Source organism: Diceros bicornis, chromosome 8 (assembly GCF_020826845.1).
Source record: "Diceros bicornis minor isolate mBicDic1 chromosome 8, mDicBic1.mat.cur, whole genome shotgun sequence".
NCBI lineage: Eukaryota > Metazoa > Chordata > Mammalia > Perissodactyla > Rhinocerotidae > Diceros > Diceros bicornis.
The window spans coordinates 73,598,005-73,617,411 of record NC_080747.1 but is presented as its reverse complement, the minus strand read 5'-3'; the positions used below and the strand labels follow the sequence as shown (position 1 = coordinate 73,617,411).

At 36.5% G+C, this 19,407-nt stretch overlaps 1 protein-coding gene and 1 non-coding gene across 2 annotated transcripts in view; both read left to right on the top strand.

Annotated features, from left to right (window-relative positions):
* The window catches only part of SNCA (synuclein alpha), a 118,845-nt gene that overhangs the window by 85,374 nt on the left and 14,064 nt on the right, over positions 1-19,407 (top strand). The gene's annotated exons all lie outside the window — the stretch shown is intronic.
* Positions 14,511-14,613, top strand: LOC131409885 (U6 spliceosomal RNA). Its single transcript, XR_009221072.1, has one exon. It is a non-coding gene; the product is annotated as a U6 spliceosomal RNA (small nuclear RNA).

Sequence of the window (19,407 nt, the reverse complement as noted above, 5' to 3'; positions counted from 1 at the left end):
ACTAAATTCCCTGAAAATACCAAGTCTGACTGATGATTCACCTTAAATTTGGGAAGCAACATTTATTCTCACTTTGTTTGTCTAATTGACAGCTTGCCAGTATCCACTAAGTAGCTATGAGGAAAGAGAAAAGCATTACATGGGTGCGTGACAAGACATTGGGATGGATTTGTGGCTTTTGATCATTCCTGGATGCTGTTATCCAGTTTAGTATAGAGACAGGTCTGTAACTGCTAATAATCACTGACTGTTACCATCACGGGGGTCATTTACTTAACCTAAGTATCTTCAGACCTAACAGCCTGAGGATAAACATGATTCCCTCCGTTGCAGAACTCCAGCTGCAGGGCCCAGGCTTCCTCTCACAGTCTCCCCAGTGATTTATTGCAATTCCAAGGGTCTCTTACATATGCTCAAGAACAAGTCTGCCTACTTGCATCTGCTTTGCTTTCATCTTTGAAACCTGCTGCCCTCAAGTTTCTAAGGGAGAAATCATGCCACTGCCACCCTTGCCAGTGACCTTGCTTCTTGTGCCGTGAGCACCCCAATTACCTCAATCAAAACAGTGCCTCAGCATTTGCTGCAGTTTCTCTCTCTGTCTCCTTAAGATCCCTAGAGCTGGGCTGGGGAACAGACACTATTTCCCCTCTTGCACCTCTACACCAGTACTTCCATTCTCTGAGAACACCTTCCTCTCATTTCCAAGCAAAGCATCGTAAAAGAGATGCACAGACAGCATGTAATGAGAACAAAAACCTATTAGCCATTTAGATTCAGCCAGATGATCCAGTTTATGGGAAGTTTATATAGGAAGATCTGTATAATCTAATATATATATGTATGTATACATATGTATATACTATACGTATATATGTATATTCATGCTATACGTGTATACATATATTCATATATGCATAAAGTAAAAGTTTATACATTTAAATTGAGATCAGAGGGTGAGAAAGGGTCAACCGTGTGATGAGAGAGAGAATTTTGGGGATGGGGTGATTAGAATGTGGGACAGACATATCCAAGGCAGAACAAGCTCATATGTAAAGCCCTGAGGAGGGGAGAATCAGACTCTGGTGTGTTTGAAGGCAGAAAAGAGGCCAAAGTAGCTAGAATGTAGTGAATGCCAGAGATAGTTAGAGATGGAGGCTGTAGATAGAAACTTTATAAGTGATAGTACAAAGTCTAGATTTTATGTATAGGCTTGTGGCAAGATATTGAAGTTTTATATGAAGGGGACTAACATTGTCCTATTTATGTCATTTATGATTTGTAACCAAAAATATGCAAGAAACAAAGCAAAAAAAAAAAAAGAACAACAACAACGGAACTGTGATGGTGATTTTGGCCAAAAAATGCATGTATATCCATTTTCGCAATGTTAAAACATTCATTATTTTAAATTTTAATATAAATTTGCATATGCATGAGTTTATGAATAGCAAGGTTTATTGGGGAATGTTGCTAAAGGTGGGATTTATTGCATGGATGCAACTCACTAATGAGAAACATCTCAATACCTATTGAGTTAATGCATGCATGTTTTTTATCTTCCTGGAATGCTGTGAGAAAGCATTGCTAGATAATGTCCATGAAACCCTTTTAGTTTCTTTGAAGAAATTAACTCTATACATAAATGGTAACTGGTAGGTCTTGACAGCTTCCCAAGTCATCGCTCAAAAGTGAATGTGGAATTTACTTATTGAAATGGACTCAGATTCAGCCAAGTTCTCAAAAGCACTTGCTGTCATAGATTTCTTCAAAAAACAAGGAATCTTGAATTTAAATTGTCAAGTAACAATCCCAGAGGAGAGAGATTTTAAGTCTGACTGTATTTTGTTTTGAAAAAATAAACTATATTTATAAGTTATATAAAAAGACTCATACTATACTTAAAATGAATCTCATTCTGTTTGTGCCTTTATGTATCTGCCTGTAGTATCACAACCATCCATTTGTTGAAGATCCTCAGATCCTCAGAGCATGCTATAATAGTAGATGTTTTAGGTATAATTTTTATTTTAAGTTAGCCTCTTAAGATAACAGACCATTGCCACAAATACAGTAGACACTCAGTTCAAAATTTCATTGTTTTGTTCATACTTTTATTTTTTTTCAAGTGTTTTGTTCATACTGTTACCACATATACCAACTAATTTTGGCATTAAGCAATAAAGTCTAATGCTTTTTTCCTTTCTCCAAATATCTCTCTCCTCCTCCGTTAGTTTTATACTTATTCACAAAGGACTATTCCGATATCGGATGCTATTGTCTGTGTTTCTTCCTGGAACACGTGTTAATTAATCTCTTTGGGCTTGTATGTAGACTGGGGAGGTAAGGAAGAGAATGAGTAGCTGTCTAGGGAGTTAACCTCATCTCTGTAGGAGAGTGGGCAGATGCTCTATATGAAAAGCTTTCAAGAAGGGAAATGAAGCAGCCACTTCCCCAGGGCTTCCTCAATGGTTGGACTTCTTCATTGCTTTTGATCTGCTGGCATTTGTCCTTCTGAGGCCACTTGATTGGATGGGTAGCCATTATTCTTGTTAAGATTTTGGCATACTATCTTGTACTCTCCAGAAAAGAGGCTTGGGTTAAGATACATGCTTTCTCTGAAATCACCAAAGTATGTAATACATTCCAAATAAAAAGGGAAATGAAGAGACAATATAGTTTATAAAAATGATTTATAGCAACACCCCAGGGGATATGTGTTTAAAAAAAATCTACATAATATTGTTGAGTTTCTATTACAGGGGCATTCGATTGAGTATGGCTTAGAAATCTGAAAAATAGTTTTTTGTTTTTTTTGTGTGAGATCAGCCCTGTGCTAACATCTGCCAATCCTCCTCTCTCTTTTTTTTTTTTTTTTTTTTGCTGAGGAAGACTGGCCCAGGGCTAACATCTGTGCCCATTCTTCTCCACTTTAATATGGGATGTCACCACAGCATGGCTTGCCATGCGGTGTGTCAGTGCGCACCTGGGATCCAAACTGGCAAACCCCGGGCTGCCGCAGCAGAGTGCGCACACTTAACCGCTTATGCCACCGGGTTGGCCCCCTCTTAATTTTATTTTTAATGTATTTACCTTTTTAGTATGAAAGTTGTCAAGGAAGTTTACTTACCTACATTACATGACAGGTTATTACTACTTAGGTAGACTATAAATATGGGCCTAAAACAATTTCTAAAAATTATATAGAATGTTAAAACTAAAAGAAGAAAAATGATTCAACAATGCTTCAGCTGAACCTAGCAAATTGGTCTTTCTATAGTATGTTAAAGTATAGTTTTCAAAAAGTAAAAATAACTTTCATACAAAAATAAAATGAATACATGTCAAAGATTTTATTCAACCAATTAATATGGGAACCAGTAAGCTGATAAGACTGGTTCAAAGGAGAATTTGAAGAATAAAGATTTGTAGAAACAGTGAGTCAAAGGAATTCTGAAATGAATTGGCTAATATATACAGAACTGGTTAACATTTTACTGGCCAATGAACTGAAACCTTTGGAATTATGTTTTCTATTGGATAGAAATCTACAGTTTAACATACACCTTCAACGTGTTTGGACTCTAATCAAATATTTAATAGCAAAGTCTAACTCAGATGTTTTTTCTTAGAAATTTAATAATCATTGGGTGACCTATTAAAAATAACATTTAAAGGACATGTAGTAATCCTCTTTTTTCTCAAGTTTTTCATAATTTTTCTCATGAGTGGGAGTGTTATGAAACTTCTATATGATAACAATAGAGACATCACATACGCCCCCAAAACCACCTCTAGTCTACGATGTGTGTGTGTGCGTGTGTGTATTTACTCATGTATTTGTTACTGCACAAAGTGGGGGTTTTCTTGCCCAATGCACATAGAGAGCCAATTATTACAACATCAGCCTTCGAGAAAAGAGTACTGCTTTACTGTGAGATCAATCTGCAAGGAGACAGGAGGCATATGCTCTCAGATCTGTCTCCCTGACTCAGGGCTTGGGGCAAAATTTACGGGATGAGGGGCAGGGTGGTCCGAAGTGTGGATATAGATGATTGGAGGTAAGGAGAAGTGAGGTAATTGATGATCTGAGCAAGCGCAGTCAAGCTTCATGGCTTTTCATAGGACACATGTTCACAAAATGGTGGTGTTAATATGATCTGAGGGTGGAGTTTTCAGCCCCTTGTGTCAAGAAGGTCACTTATTGAGCATTTGTGCAGGCCCAGTTGATGGGTTGGTGGTCTCAACCGGCCTGAACTGAACAAAGGGGGACTCGTAGTTCCTAAAAGACAACTCTTAATTACTCTGTGGATAAGGTGGGGTCAGTTGAACTGGTCCTAGTTGGCCCGTGGTTACATATTTGTGCATATGTATATTAACCAAACCAAACATGCTGAGAGACTTATTAAACAATTTTAGAGCAAGTGATATGCTCTAGGGAGAGAGAATGGGGGAATAAAACAGTACTATAACAATCGCTTGCATTGTATTCGATCTTTTTTCTTTTTCTTTTTGATAGTGGTTTGTGGAAATGTGGCAAGATTTAAAGTCAAATTCAGAGGGAACTAGAGACTTATGAGTAGATGTTAAATGGAGAAAGTTTTTTTCTTCAATATTGCTTGTACTTGTGTTTGAATCATACAGTTCTAAAAGTTCCACCTGTTCCGCTTTAAATATACTGCTGAAATACACAGGGATACAGGCTGTTAACGAAATCCACTAAATTCTTAATGGTTTAGAGGGTACAAATATTTTCTTATTTGCCTGGAATTCCAACCATTAAAGTAAACATTGGTAGACGGTTTCAATATAAATAACACCCTGGTATGCATAGATGACTAAACGCATACCCACATACATCCACATGTGCTTTGAGAGGCAACGTGGCCTGGTAGTTCAGAGCATGGTTTCTGGAGCCAAGCCTCCTGGTTCCATTTCCTACAAGCTCAGGGAATTGGGGTAAATTAGTTACGTCTATAGAGTGGGCCTCATCCTAGTACCTACCTCTTAAGGTTATGGTAAAGCCCCCGAGGAGTATCTAACATGTAGTGTATCTTCAAAAAATATTAGCTACCATTATCTAGCCTACCATTATTTATAGTCAAGACATTTGCAGTTTAAACATTGTTTATACTCATTCATTTTTTGTAATTCTGAAAGACCACTCTTTTTTGTTAAGTACTTTAAGTTCTGTGCATTCCTTCTGTATCCAGATTCCTGAGCTGCTGTAAGAATTCCATAGGTAACAATGGGAATAGAAAATGGACCATCTGTAATGGGATTTGGGAGCTTCTTCTGCAAGGGAGTAGGGGCTGAGGATGGAAGTCACTCTCACGGCCTTGGGTGATAGTCACAGCGATTGGGGCTTTTTTGGAAGCATGTGCTCTCAAGAAAGCTGATTACCTTTTTATTTCCCCTAGAGAAAAAGTTTTTTTCTCAGAAAAAGGAGACTTACCAGCCAATGCATTTGTAAAATTTAGCAACAGCAGATACTCACTTTTAATCTCTATAAATCAACCAACAAAGAGCTTATTTTTAAAATTCAAATTCCTATTGGTTAACTCCCCCAAATTCTGATTAAGTAGTTAAGGGACAGAGCCGGGGAATCTGCATGTGTAGTGAGTACCTCAGGTCATGCCCATGCATCTTGGTCTTAATGCTCTATAATTAGCTCTACAGAAAAGGCAGATAAATTAAAAAGAAAACCAAAATGTGATATAAAATTTAATATCAAACCTTTTTCCTATTATACAACAAATTGTGATATCTTTTTGGGGCAATAGTATTTCTTTTTAGTTGGATCTGACTCCTATTTTCTGCTATAAATCACTGAGGGATTCGTACTTAAAAACAATTGAATTAACTTTTCAGTAACTTAATTTTCTGTTTTCTCCAATGGTGTCTTGTACATATTAATTCTTTTTTTTTTTTTCATTTTTATTTGGCATTATTTGCTAGGCACTGGGCAAAGAACTGTAGAAGATAAAGATGAATATGTTGTCCCTCCTTTTAGTAACTCACAACCCAGTAGAGGACATTCACGCATACGAATAATCTCAAAACACGGCAGTTTATGCTGCACTAGATCCATGTGGAAAGTGTTTAGGGGAACACATAGGAGAGGGATTAACTCTGATGGAGGATATCATGCACGAAGTCATAGAAGAGGTGCAGTCATTCAATGAGTATTTACAAAGCATTTACTAGGGGCGTGCACTGTTCTAGGATCTCAGGATAGGGTGATGAGGAAGACTTTTAGGTTACTCCTTTCAGGTCCTTTCTCTTCTAGTGGGTGTTGGGGATCAGAATTTGCCACCCTGTGTCTCTGGCTCGATTATTTTTAAGAACAAAAGACTCAGAAAGAAACTTGGACTTTCTCCCTAACTGCCTAAAAGAATTTAAGATAGAAGACCTGTCCCAGGAAGGAGCTATCACCATAGATAACTCTAGGTGTGGTAGACAGGAAGGCACCATGGCCCAGCAAACACTTGTTTATCAAATATTTGCATTTCTATCTCCATGTGAATTGCCTTCCTCCCCTTTGAAGTCCCAAACCACTACCCCCAACATCCTCCTTTGTCTTCAGCTAAAGATGGTATTTAAGGTGGTGGCTTCGGCCATTTTGGCAAGTTACTCAGTTCTCCTGGGTTTCTTCCATGTATACACGTTATTAAATTTGTTTGATTTTCTCCTATTATTCTGTCTCATGTCAGTTTAATTCTTAGACCAACCAGAAGAACCTAGAGGGTAGAGGAAAAGTTCTTCCACCCCTACATGGGCATGTGAGCTGGCCTTAGAAAAAGATAATTAAGGAAATTGGTGTGAAAACTGAAGCAGTTCTTACCACTCAGTTTGCTTGCTTTTCTTTGTATTTTTATTTTAATGCAGCATAAGGTAATAAGACATCCTCCAAAGTCTAGGGACAGATACACTCTGGTTGGCATTCCTGGAGCCAGGTTCTCCCATCACTGCATTAACCCAGATTGGCCCCTCTAGGTAGATTTGTACCACTCTCCGGATAATCAATTATCAGTTTGCTTCTTGTCTCACTAAGCTTTCACACCTTAGAGTTGTGATATAGCTTAAACATAACTTTAACATCTTGATCGCAGCAAGCACCTGATTCGTGTTTTTTTTACTAGTTCAATTGAAATCAGATTGAACGTTACAGGTTATCAAATGTGCAAAACTCATAATGGCCTCCTTTTAAAAAATGTGCAGAAATAAGATTGTTAAGGCACATTCCAGAGATCTTTTTGAAAATATCTGTATATCAGAAAATTTGGCTGAGAAACAACCTTTTTCTTAATGCATTTTTTCTTCTGAAAATGAAGAACTAAAAATACTTAAAGATGCAGAACAGCAACCTGTCTCCAGTGATCTCCTCTTAATTAACGTGGTGATCTATGTAGAGAAAAGAGATAATTGCAGGAGTCCCTTAGTAATTAGCCAAGGGATCCAGATAATTACAGCAGCAAGATTTTCAAGACACAAAACACCCCGCAAAATTTGACCTCTCGTTTTCATTCAGGCATTTTATTAACAAAAATCTTTCTCTCATGTTGATGTTTGTGCTTCACAAAGTCAGCCTAATGTCAGGTGGATCCCTGGAAATCAAAACATTGCTGAATTCACATTTGGAGGATTTTAAGATAGTTAGCCAGGCTTTTAAAAATTCTATACAGTAGTCCCCCCTTATTTGCGGTTTCGCTTTCTGTGGTTTTAGTTACCTGCAGTCAACTGCAGTCTGAAAATATTAAATGGAAAATTCTAGAAATAAAAATTCATAGGATTTAAATTGCACGCCCTTCTGAGTAGCATGATGAAATCTTGTGCTGTCCAGCTCTGTCCCACCCGAGACATGAATCATCCCTTTGTCTAGCTTATCCACACTGTATAAACTACCCACCTGTTAGTCACTTAGTAGTCGTCCTAGTTATCAGATCGACTGTCACAATATCACAGTGCCTGTGTTCAAGAAACCCTTATTTTACTTATTAATGGCCCCAAAGTGCAAGAGTAGTGATGCTGGCAATTCAGATATGCCACAAGGCATAAAGTGCTTCCTTTAAGTGAAAAGGTGAAAGTTCTCAACTTAAGAAGGAAAGAAAAAAAATCGTATGCTGAGGTTGCTAAGACTGTGGTGACTTTTATTACAGTATATGGTTATAATTGTTCTGTTTTATTATTAGTTGTTAATCTCTTACTGTGCCTAGTTTATAAATTAATCTTTATCATAGGTATGTATGTGTAGGAAAAAACATAGCGTATATGGGGTTCAGTACTCTCTGCAGTTTCAGGCATCCACTGTGGGTCTTGGAATGTGTCCCCCGTGGATAAGGGGGGCTACTGTAGTGAGAGTAAGAGTACTGAATGAAAAGAAAATTAACTTGCTTGGTAGAAATAAATAGAGAAATGTGGAGTGGAATAATAAAACATTTAAAATAAGGTATTAACTCTTGGAAAAGAAAAAAATAGTATCAGAGAATGATATGTTCAATCGGTAAAGATGATCACTAATTAGCAGTCTTGCTGTGGGAAACAGAGAAAACACTGAACCATCATATTCACGAATATTAAAACCACCCATTAGCAAAACTTCTCTTTTGCTTCATTTCATAATTGATAGTCCAAATAATCTTCAGTTTTCTCCCACTGCAATAAAAAAAAAAAAGCTAAGCCTTTGGGTGAGTTTCTGGACTTTATAAATTCAGTCAGTCAGAAACTGCATAAAAATAATTTATTTTTGTTAAAAGCCATCTTACCCTCATGATCTTTCTAAATCGTTAAGAAATCTTCCATCAGCACTCTCACTGACTTGAATAATGGCAATGTCTTCTGAAAATGATCAACTCTCTCTCGTTGGTGTGCCTCGAGATAGAGTGTATAAACTGTCCTCAGAGACTGAGCTCACAATTCTAAATCGTCCTTTGTGATACCAAGCAAAGACACTGCTTTGTATTAAGTGGCCACAGTATTAAGTATAGCCAGAGGCAAGACTGTATTTCTAAATACCTTATATTCTTTTTAAAATGACTGACATATATATATATATATATATATAAATTAGATTATAAGTAGACAAATGCATAGATGTTATATTTTCAGCGCCCTGTCTTTTTTCCTGAGTTCTTTCCCTATTTTGGCAGCCTTTTCTCTCAGGTGCCTTGCACTCCAGGGTGGTGTGTGTTCACACTAACAAGGCAGTCGTCTTACCTGCCAGAAATAGCTGTGCCATTTCAGGAGAGGACCAGAGGAGAGCAGTGCTTAACACCCGGCACTGAATAGCTGAGAGTGAAATTGGGACGACAGGTAGAGAGAGATTAAGGGGTAATGGATGTGCAGGTTCATCTTTAAATATTTTATGAAAATGATTTCTCTTCTGAATATTATTAAAACTAACCCATGTCAATCTTATTCATTAATTTATTAAGTCATTCAATACCTACTGTGCTAGGCAGTGAAGAAAATAAAACTGAAGGTCTAAGCTTTTACATTTAGACACTCACTGAATACTTTTTCGCAACACCTGTGTGTAGTGGGTGAGAATATGTATTTGGAAAGTCTCATCTTACAAGTATGCAGATGAAATATAAATAATCTGTCAAATTATAATAATTTATAAGCAGTCCATTAGAAGTGGCTTCAGGTTTCTTAACTAGTGATACTCTATTATATCATGCTGCCTTTTTCCTGAAGTAATGTGTATATGTTTTTGATCATTGTGGTTTTCAAACTTGCTCCAAGGAACTCAATGAATTCTTTTGATGTGCTAAGTCCCCTGTCCCAGGGGAAAGGGAACGATGGGCAAGAATCACTTTTATCTATTCACACAGAGATTTTTTTTTTAATTTCTTATGAAGAAATAGTTATTTTATACTTGATAATAATTATGCTATGAGGATGATACAAAGGTTTAGGATGATTGCATTGTCAAATCTGGGCAGGAATTGTTATGCCGTAATAACAATCATAGAGAAGCTCCAGCCTGCTATTTTCCAGGCATGAGCACGTGAGAACACCAACAACAGTTCCACCACCTGGCTTTTGTTTTGTTTTGTTTGGAACATTCAGTGGCTTTCAAATATTCCACTTGCCTACGAAAATTCAGCAGAGGCAGACATTCTTTTCCAGGTTAAATTTGCTGAGTCCACTAGGAAAGTAAATTGTGTGCACTGGCTCTTCTGCTCTAGTGGACTTTCTAATAAAATCGTCCTTGTGTTGCCTACATCTTGGTTTCCATAGAGATGGGATGCACCAGTACTCTACATCAAATTATGGTTGGAGTTGTGAAAAATGGGATAGGAAAGCCACAGCTGAAAAGAAGAATGCCAGCACTGGGAAAGTTAGGGGAGAGAAGATTGAATAGTTTCCTAGACTTAACATTCAGAGATATCAAAATTAAACAAAAGCAAGAGGAATCTGTAATGAGGGTAAGGAAACAAAGTTTGTATAGAAAAAATGTGCAAAACAAATACAGCGTTCATTCAGATTAATTAATATAGATTTGTACTGAATTGGTTTTAATCTTAAAGATCAAATTTCAATTTTTTCATCTCATTTTAAAACACATTATGCACAGTCTCCTTCATATATGTCAATTTTATGTCAGAGTGACTTTTTTCTTGTTTCCAAATACTTGGAATTATTAAAAATTTTTGATTCTATGATTTAGGAATTTGGTAGAATAGAAGGTGGTTTTGTATATGGTATTATATATGTGATTTACACTTGGCTTTTGTTAATGTAACATAACCGGGCCACCCAAATTCTTTGTTTACAAAGTACCTATGAGGCCTGGAAAGTCACCCTAGAGGAAACTCTGGCGGTAGAATTCTCTGAGGCAGTGGTGGTTTTTTCCTCTGTGTCTGTGGAACACTATTACATTATTGCCGTAAAACAGTTCACAGTGAACTCAGTCCGTGTGAAAGATGCAAGACTTAGGCTAAATCCTTTGCCTGCTAAAGAAAAATCAGGATATGGGCTGGTTGGTTCAACTATAAAGTGGTGATACCCAGATTCTGCTTGGCACTCACTGCTTCTCAGCACTTACTGTATTTCCTCCTAGTTGATATTTTATCTTATTTTTCAGAATGTCCGTTATAAAACTTTTCCGCTTCCCTTAAGACAACCCCACCATAGCAATTAAAAACTTATCTTTAGCATAAGATTGATAGGGTTTTGAATCCAGCTTGACTATTAATCATCTTTGTGACTGTAGGCAAAAATGCATCTCTGACATTCATGTTTATCCTCAATAAAATGGGATGATTAACTACTTCACAAGATTATTCAATAAATAAATAGAAGTTCTCTCCTCTGCCTTTCCTAGTCCTAAAACCTTCGTCTTTATAATTTCATTACCTATGTTACTGAGAAAACAGAGACTATATGTTGCAGGCTCCTTTCAGTTCTCCTGTCTCCCTCTAGAGATGTAACTGCAAGTTAGCGTGTCCCGCCTCCCACAGAGCACATCCTCTGACTCTGTCCCTTTCCCTCTCATTTAAGGTCTTGCTCTATCAACCAGTCCCTCTCTGCCTTGTACTGTGAAACTCTACTCCTACTGAAATCAATAACAAGTCTCTTCATTTCTTCAACAAGAAAAGCAAAACAAATAAAAACAGAAAAGCCTACTCATCACAAATATTGTTACCCTCAAAACTCATTGTCCCAACAACTTTGTCTACTCACAACTTAGCAAAATCTTGTCTACCATCATGGCCTCCAATGGTCTTACTTATTCCTTTATCTCTTTAAATCTGTCTTCTTCCATCTTTTTCTGGACTATTCAACAAACTTAAACATTTATTAAACATGTGTGTATCCCCCATGCATAAAATACTTAGCACTGAAAGCGCACTTGGGTGGCTCTCTTCCTCATTTTCTTTTTTCAGTGCTTGAAACTGCCAGTAGTAGTACCAATCTGTTGGTAAAAGATTTTTGCATTTAGCCTCTGAAACACTGTTACTTCCTGTTTTTCATCTTCCATCTCTTACTTTGCCTTTGCTTTTCACTCTTTTCCCTGCCTTGCCTCCTAACTGAGAAGGTTCTTCGGGTGATGCCATATTGTTTTCCTTCACTTGCCTCTGTTTCTCTTAGTTTTGTGAACTCTAATGATGTCCTCAAATACCTCTATGCAGTAAATATTCAAACTGTATTTATATTTATGAAGTCTGAACTTGAGTCTCATTTTCTGTGTGTGTGTGTGTGTGTATATATATGTATATGTAGGCACGTCAGACTCAACATAAAAAAAAATGACATTGCCCCTAAAATCTACTTTATCCTCTTTTTCTCTATTGCTAATAATAATAGTCCCCATCTTCCTAGTCGTTCAAACTCAAAATCTAATTATTTTTACCCCTTATCCTTGTGTCATCTGCCCACATTCGAGCAGTGTTGGGAGACCAAGGATCTTGCATTTCCGCACAATTTGCAAGCAAGGCACTAACTGCCTTTTGTTTGACACTATATTTCAAGGATTTTTGTATAGCAAACACCTTGGAAGGTAGAAATAGTTTCTCCCTCTAAAGCAAAGGGCAGGTGTGCTTGCAGCTTGGTTAGAAATAATGTATCTTTCTAGAGCAAAGGAAAGACATGTTTACTGCCTATTATAAAAGATTCAGGTTCCCTAAGCTGGATTCCTCTTCAACCCACTGGCTGTGTAGGTGTCACCTGAAGTTCCCTGTGGGAATTGGGGCTTGGGGAATCAGCTCAAGAAAATGATGATACTCTGGCTACTGCTTTTCTTATAAATAATAAAGTCATTTGTCTCTGACCCAGGACTCGTGTGTCTTTGGCCAGTATCCATAAAACTGTGGCAGGCTAACTTGCTACCTTGTAAGTAGAATAAAATCTCAGACTTATCACAGTTTTTAAACAACAGTTGCTAAATTCTGTCCGTTCAGCTTCTACGGTATCTCACAAAAACAATCCCTTTGCTCCATTTCCACTCCCCTTCCTCTAGTCACCTCGTCAGCTCTCTGCAGATTATTGCTGTGACTAATCCTCTACAGCCATCTTGGCTTCTCTTCCTTCCAAACTGTTCCACACATCATCGCCAGAACATTCTTCCCAAAACAAAGTTTGTACTATATAACTTTCTCACACGATACACGGAACAGTTATTGAATGTTTAAACTCCACTGGATAGCTTTCAGGGCACTCATCTATCCCCAAACCCTATTTCCAGCCAGACAAATCGCTTCCCGCCACTGTTTTTGTCCGTGATGTGTCCTCTCCCTGAAGTTCCCAGTCTGATCAAAACGTTCAGACCTGGTTCTAACGATGTTTCCTCTAGCCAGAAGTAATCGCATCCCATTCTGAGCATTTTACATTTACCTTCCTGTTGCCCTGCATCACCTTTACTACCTTGTGTTTTATTCGCTTTTACGTATCTCCTGTTACCTATCTAGACTTGAGCTTGCTTGGGGTGAAGGGACCGTGTCTTGTACAGCATTGTACATTCTATGATTCCTGATATAATGCACTATACATAATATTTATTGGATTTACATTGCTAATTACTTTCTTTTGATTGGTTGAGTGTGTTGGTATTAGCAATAAGATTGCGTATTTGATAATAAAATAACACAAAATATGTGAAACCTCTATCTCTGAATTAGACTGTAGAGAAACATTTTCTGTTTCATAGTTTTATTATAACTTAGAGGCACTTATTGATAAATAGTGTCACAAAAATCATCATTATTAGGTCAATTCTTGCTGCAAAATGTGTTAATTCTATATTTGCCTCCCAAAATCTTATAGCCCTGTAAACACAAACATATTGCACATTTTTGGAAGCAAGTCACAGTGCTACCAGTTATTGTGACATATTGCCATAAATCCTAATGTTACACCAGTGGAATTTGCCATTTCTAAGATCTCAGTATTCTATATTTTCCCCCTGTGTTGTGTTTCTTATGTTAAGGTTATAATTGACTGATAGAGCAGTCTAGCATTTCACAGGTACAGTACTGACCCTTTTGTGAGGTTGACCAACAAGTCTACAAGGGAAAGGTCATGACTTTTTATAGATATCTTGTTTTGCTCTAATTATGAGAAGCTAGTTATTGCAAGGATAAGAGGTATCTCTTTATGAGCATTATAAACATCAAAATATATTCATCTTCAAGTACTGGTGCTGTGAATATTTCTCACCCTCGGTATGGTCTAAATATAGCATTGCTTCTGCTTGTCAGTCTTCAGTTGAAAACAATTAGAACACTGCACTTGTAGCATTTCCTTCTTATCTATGTCTCTAGGATGTGCTCGGGGTACATCAAGGCCTATCTATCGTTCAGTACTAAACAGTTTCACTGTATTCCAGGCAGCTAAAAGAAAGAACAAAGAGGACTTTTGCATCGGTTTGAGAAAGGCAAAACACTGAGGTTCACTGGAGAGTCAAATGTAGCTAGTCAATGAAACAAGACAAAAGCTTCCACTCTTAAAATAGTTTTTTTGTTTCAATATTTTCCAAGTAAAGCTTTTATAAAAATAAAAGTAGCTGCTTGCTTTGGCAGCACATATACTAAAATTGGAACAATACAGAGAAGATTAGCATGGCCTCTGTGCAAGGATGACACACAAATTTGTGAAATGTTCCATATTTTTACATAATACTGTATGTCAACTACACTTTAATAAAAATAAAGAATAAAAATTAAAACTAGCAATAAGATGAAAATATAACAACAAGAGTAGGTAATATGTCTTGAGACAATATATGATATACATTTACTGGGATACATAGATAACAAAAATAAAGTGCTCAAGACAATCTAGGACCTAGTAGATGCTCAGTAAATATTTGGTGTTATTATGACCGTGCAATGGTCATTATAGGCTATTTTATGTATTCATCTCATTTAATACAACAATAGTCTGAGAAAGGTTTTATTATTGCCATTTTCCAGTTGAGACATCTAAATTGCTCGAAATCTCACAGATACCATCTGCCACTAGGTCAACTGGCCACCAAATCCCATGGTTTTAAACGCATATCTTCTCCTGGGCTTCCAAACAACAAATAGTGTATACTGTTGTCTGGGGCAGGGGGGGCGGGGGGGGGGGGACGACTATGATAAAAAGTATTTACAGTGGTTGTGTAACCACAGTTTTAGGTCCTCAACAGTGATGGAATTAGGAATCATCCTTAATATATAGTTTTCCAACACACACAGGCACACATCCACCCACTCTCTCCACCTACTCCTTGCAACCATAGAGAGAGTTGCAGCGTCTTTTGTATATTTTGTATATTTGTTTCTTTCACTCTGATACAGAAATCAGAAATTTCCACTCAATAAAAACCAAAGGGAGCTATAAATGAACCAAATTAAAGAAGGGAGAATGGTTGAAAAAATTAAATACAGAATTCTGTATTGATTTATTGAGAGTTCAATAATGTAATCCAGAAGAATGGATGCTTTAAAAGTAATTAAAAGGACACAAGTAAACATTTAGTGCTTAATTAAAGAAAGAAAAAAGATAACATTAGACAAAGGAAAGGGTATTCATTTGCTGCGATGAAGAAATTATCTTATTCCCCTTCAAATTCTCTGTGGAATAAGACAGGGTAAATGAATAAAGAAACATCATGACTAAGTGTAACATCCACCCATGGACTTAGTGGACCATTATGTTTTATTGTGATAATCAAAATGAACTTGGTGCTGGCGAGAGATTATCATTTCCAGTGTTAAGCTAAGGAAGATAATTCCTGTGACCCAAGCAAAAGCTTTATCGGTTGGTCAAAAGGAGTGAAGAAAGAAACTCAAGTGACGATATTTCAAACCATTCTAAAAAATTATAGTTTCTGTGCCACATATTTAAGGGAAAAAATGAACAATTTATTTCTGACAATTTTATCATCTGTTAGAACACACTCTAATGAAAAGGTCTAAACCAGAAAAATGTTCTGCGTTGAATTCATAATAAGCTATTTTTCCTTGTAACAATAAGTTAACTTAGTGTTTGCAGATTTAATAACCATGTGATAAAAAATATATTCTGTCTGGTTTTTGCCCTTGTAAATATATCATATATATATATATGCAATTCTTTTAGCCTCATTTTTTTTCTGATAAAAATAGCAACAAACTTCTAAGTAGTAATAGAGATAGCTCAGATATTTAATCATATTTATGTTGTATTTTGAGAGTATTAATTTTTTGAAACAATTTTATCTTGTGTAAGCAGCTCAACTTAATATTTTAGTACGTAAGAGGTTTTTTTTTCAAGAAGCTTGACAAATAATATTGCATAGTACAGCTAAGAGTGTGGCTCTGGAGCCAGACTAACTATTTCTGTTCACTCGTTGATAAAGTAGAGATAATAGTAGCAACTTCCTCATAGAATTATTTTTTAAGATCAAATAATGCATGTGACACTCTTGGAACAGTACCAAATACAGAGTAAGCACTAAATAAATCTTAGCTATTATTGTTACTCCATGTCACAATAAGATGGAAAATTGAGCATTTTAATAATATTTCATTTGAATGATCTTCTAAGGATACATCCATTCTCTTTCTTGATAATCTTGTAAGTAGATTCCCTTTTATCTCAGATCTGTTGAGACATGGATAGAGGTTTTCAGAGGAGACTTTTTCCAAGTAACCAAAAGCAAGTAACAACCACAACTTGTATGACAAAGCTTAACAATGAAAGAATTTTCGGGGTAGAATAATTGCAACAGCTATTGAAATTGACTACTGTGGTCTGTGGGGCATTGTTCCTCAGTGCCTTCTGTCTGTCATAAATGCTAAACAAAGGTATTCCAACTTGAAGGCTCAGATCCACTTGAAGACTTTTCCTTCCAGATCTTGAAAGCCCTTCACACTTGACTGGCATCTGTTCCTGGTAGTAAGGAGACTCCTGGAACGTTAGGTTATCACATGCACCTGAATGTCCTGTGTTCCTGCTCTGGCTTTATTTAGCCTTTCCTAATCTTTACTCTCTTAGATGAAGAAGACACATCTCTATCTTGCTCTTTAAGACTCTTCTCCTGGGTTTCATATCCACTGGTCTTGAAGCTATTGTCTTTACTCTTTACTTAGAGCCCTATAAGTCCTATCCACCCTTTTGTGTATGAGCAGTTTGTTTTGCCTGAAGTATTTTCTCCCAGTCAGATATTAAGACCAGTTTCCCACCTATTTTTGAAAGCAAACACCTGGGTGTTGGCTCACTAAGATCTTGACAGCAGATTTCCTCTTTCCAGGAGCCTTTCAGCATTCCCTAAATTCCCTAAAATATAGAAGCAGACTCTCTATCTCTTTCTTTGTCAAAGCCTGCACTCCCCACTGATTCATCACCCAGTTGCTAGTTTTAACATTTGCCTCCATATGTCAATGCATTTGCAAAAATGAAATGAGTGGCTGCTTCTGAGCTCAGAACAAGAGTCGATTTTTCTCAGGTTGACCCACTTTTACTTTGATGTCTTATTCAATCACTACCCAAGGGGCTGATCTTCAAGAATCCTATCTATGCAAACTTAATCAAATTTAAATCTATATTTAAATGTATATAATAGTATTTTTTTTCATTAATGGAAGAGGAGGGTTAATCTTTAAATATAATCTTTAGAAAACTGAAAATAGTTTATTTCCAGCCTTCCTGTTGTATATTAGTATTTGCAACTAGGTCTATATTCCAAGTAACGGGGAAACAACTGGCAATGTTGCTCTGCTGTGCAGTCTTATTAGGCGAGTCAGCTAATTACGTGGCATTGTCATAAACATGGCAATCGCTGAGCTGCTGGTTATGCTTAGCAAGGAGAATGAGGATGTAAGATAGAATACTACTGCTTTGCTATATAATGAAAATTTCTTCTAAAAAATGATTTCACACTAATTCCTGATTTATAGACCAATTATTTTGTAATTTATGTAGAATGTATTTAAAACTGGGTTTGGGGATAATATTGATAAACAGTATCCAAAAATAACTCCAAGATAGATTTAATGTATTGACTTGACTCTTTCCTCCACTCCCAAACCTTTTAAAAACAGTCAACAACTAGTTTTCATTTTGCCTGTTCCTTTTATCCTTCTTTCTCTCTCTGGGGGGATTGCCATGATTAAAGAAAGAGAAAGGCAAAAGGCAAGAAAATGAGTAATATGCTAATAGACTATCCAAAGTAGAGCATGAATGGCTCTAAATACATATTATTTCTATGTACCATTTAATTAAAAGTATTGTTTAATTAAAATAGATTTGCATTTTTAATCTGAAAAGGTTCCTTTGTTGGTATGAACTAGGTATAGTATAATGTCTTTACTATATGACTTATGGTATTCATCAGTTTGACTTTTCCCAAGTGATTCAGATGGTTGATGACATAGTAAGTTGCAAATTTGCTGAGACACAATCTGAGTAGGTGTACAACACAGCTGATGAGGCGAATAGGTCACTTAGCCAATAAGAAAGCCTAACAGATGACCAGGAGCCACATCTTCACTCAGCCTTATTGCTAGTTTTTGCTTGTGGTGTAAGTAATTTATGATGAAAATCACCTGCTATGGTTGCTCTTTTTAATTAGGAGATTCAAGATGGTCTCAAGAGGTAGCCCCAGAGATAATCAGTGGTCCTGTGTTGTGTGTGTGTCTGTGTGTGTGGTTGGTTATACCAGAACATGCCCATTCTCATGGTTTCTCACATCATAACATTTAATTGCTACAATGCATTTAAACACTCTTTATAGCCTATAAATAATAAATATGATCATTACATTATTTTTATATTTTATTTCCAGTACATAATATTAAGACAAAATATATTGGTATTTCTGAACTACATATATTGTTTTGGTTTTAAGGATTAAATAACATTGTCCAAAGTTTTTAAAATTTTGTTCAATTTCTTTTCCTTATAATATTCCTTAGCTGCTGAAAAAAAAATTAAAATTAACCTGATTTTGAATCAGATGCCCTTGGCTCCCCACCCCAAATGACATTATTAGGACACTAAGAATTGACAACAAAAAATTGTATGTATGGAATATATCTTAACCTTACTTTTAAAAAAGATTCTCATATCTGCTTTCTTCATTTTTTAGTTTTTCTGTTAGCGAAATACACTATTGTGCTATCTACAAACATATCATATACTCTCCCTTTAAATATGGAGAGTACATGATATGCACAGTTTTGAAAAGTCTATGCTATTTTACTTGAACAGGAGTTCTGAGCTTGATTTCATATCAGAAACACTGGATTCTTTAAGTTGAGTGCTAAGCAGAACCTTTTTTTCTCTCTTAAGTTGGAGTTCTTTGTTTAGTTTCTTCCTTTATCTCTAAGGTTACTGTCTCTCTCCTCCATCCCCAACAGTTTGAGGTGTTGAGTTATTTGGGGTTGATTAACATTGTTCCACAATGCAGTAAAATCATGGTTCCCCTGCAAAATATCT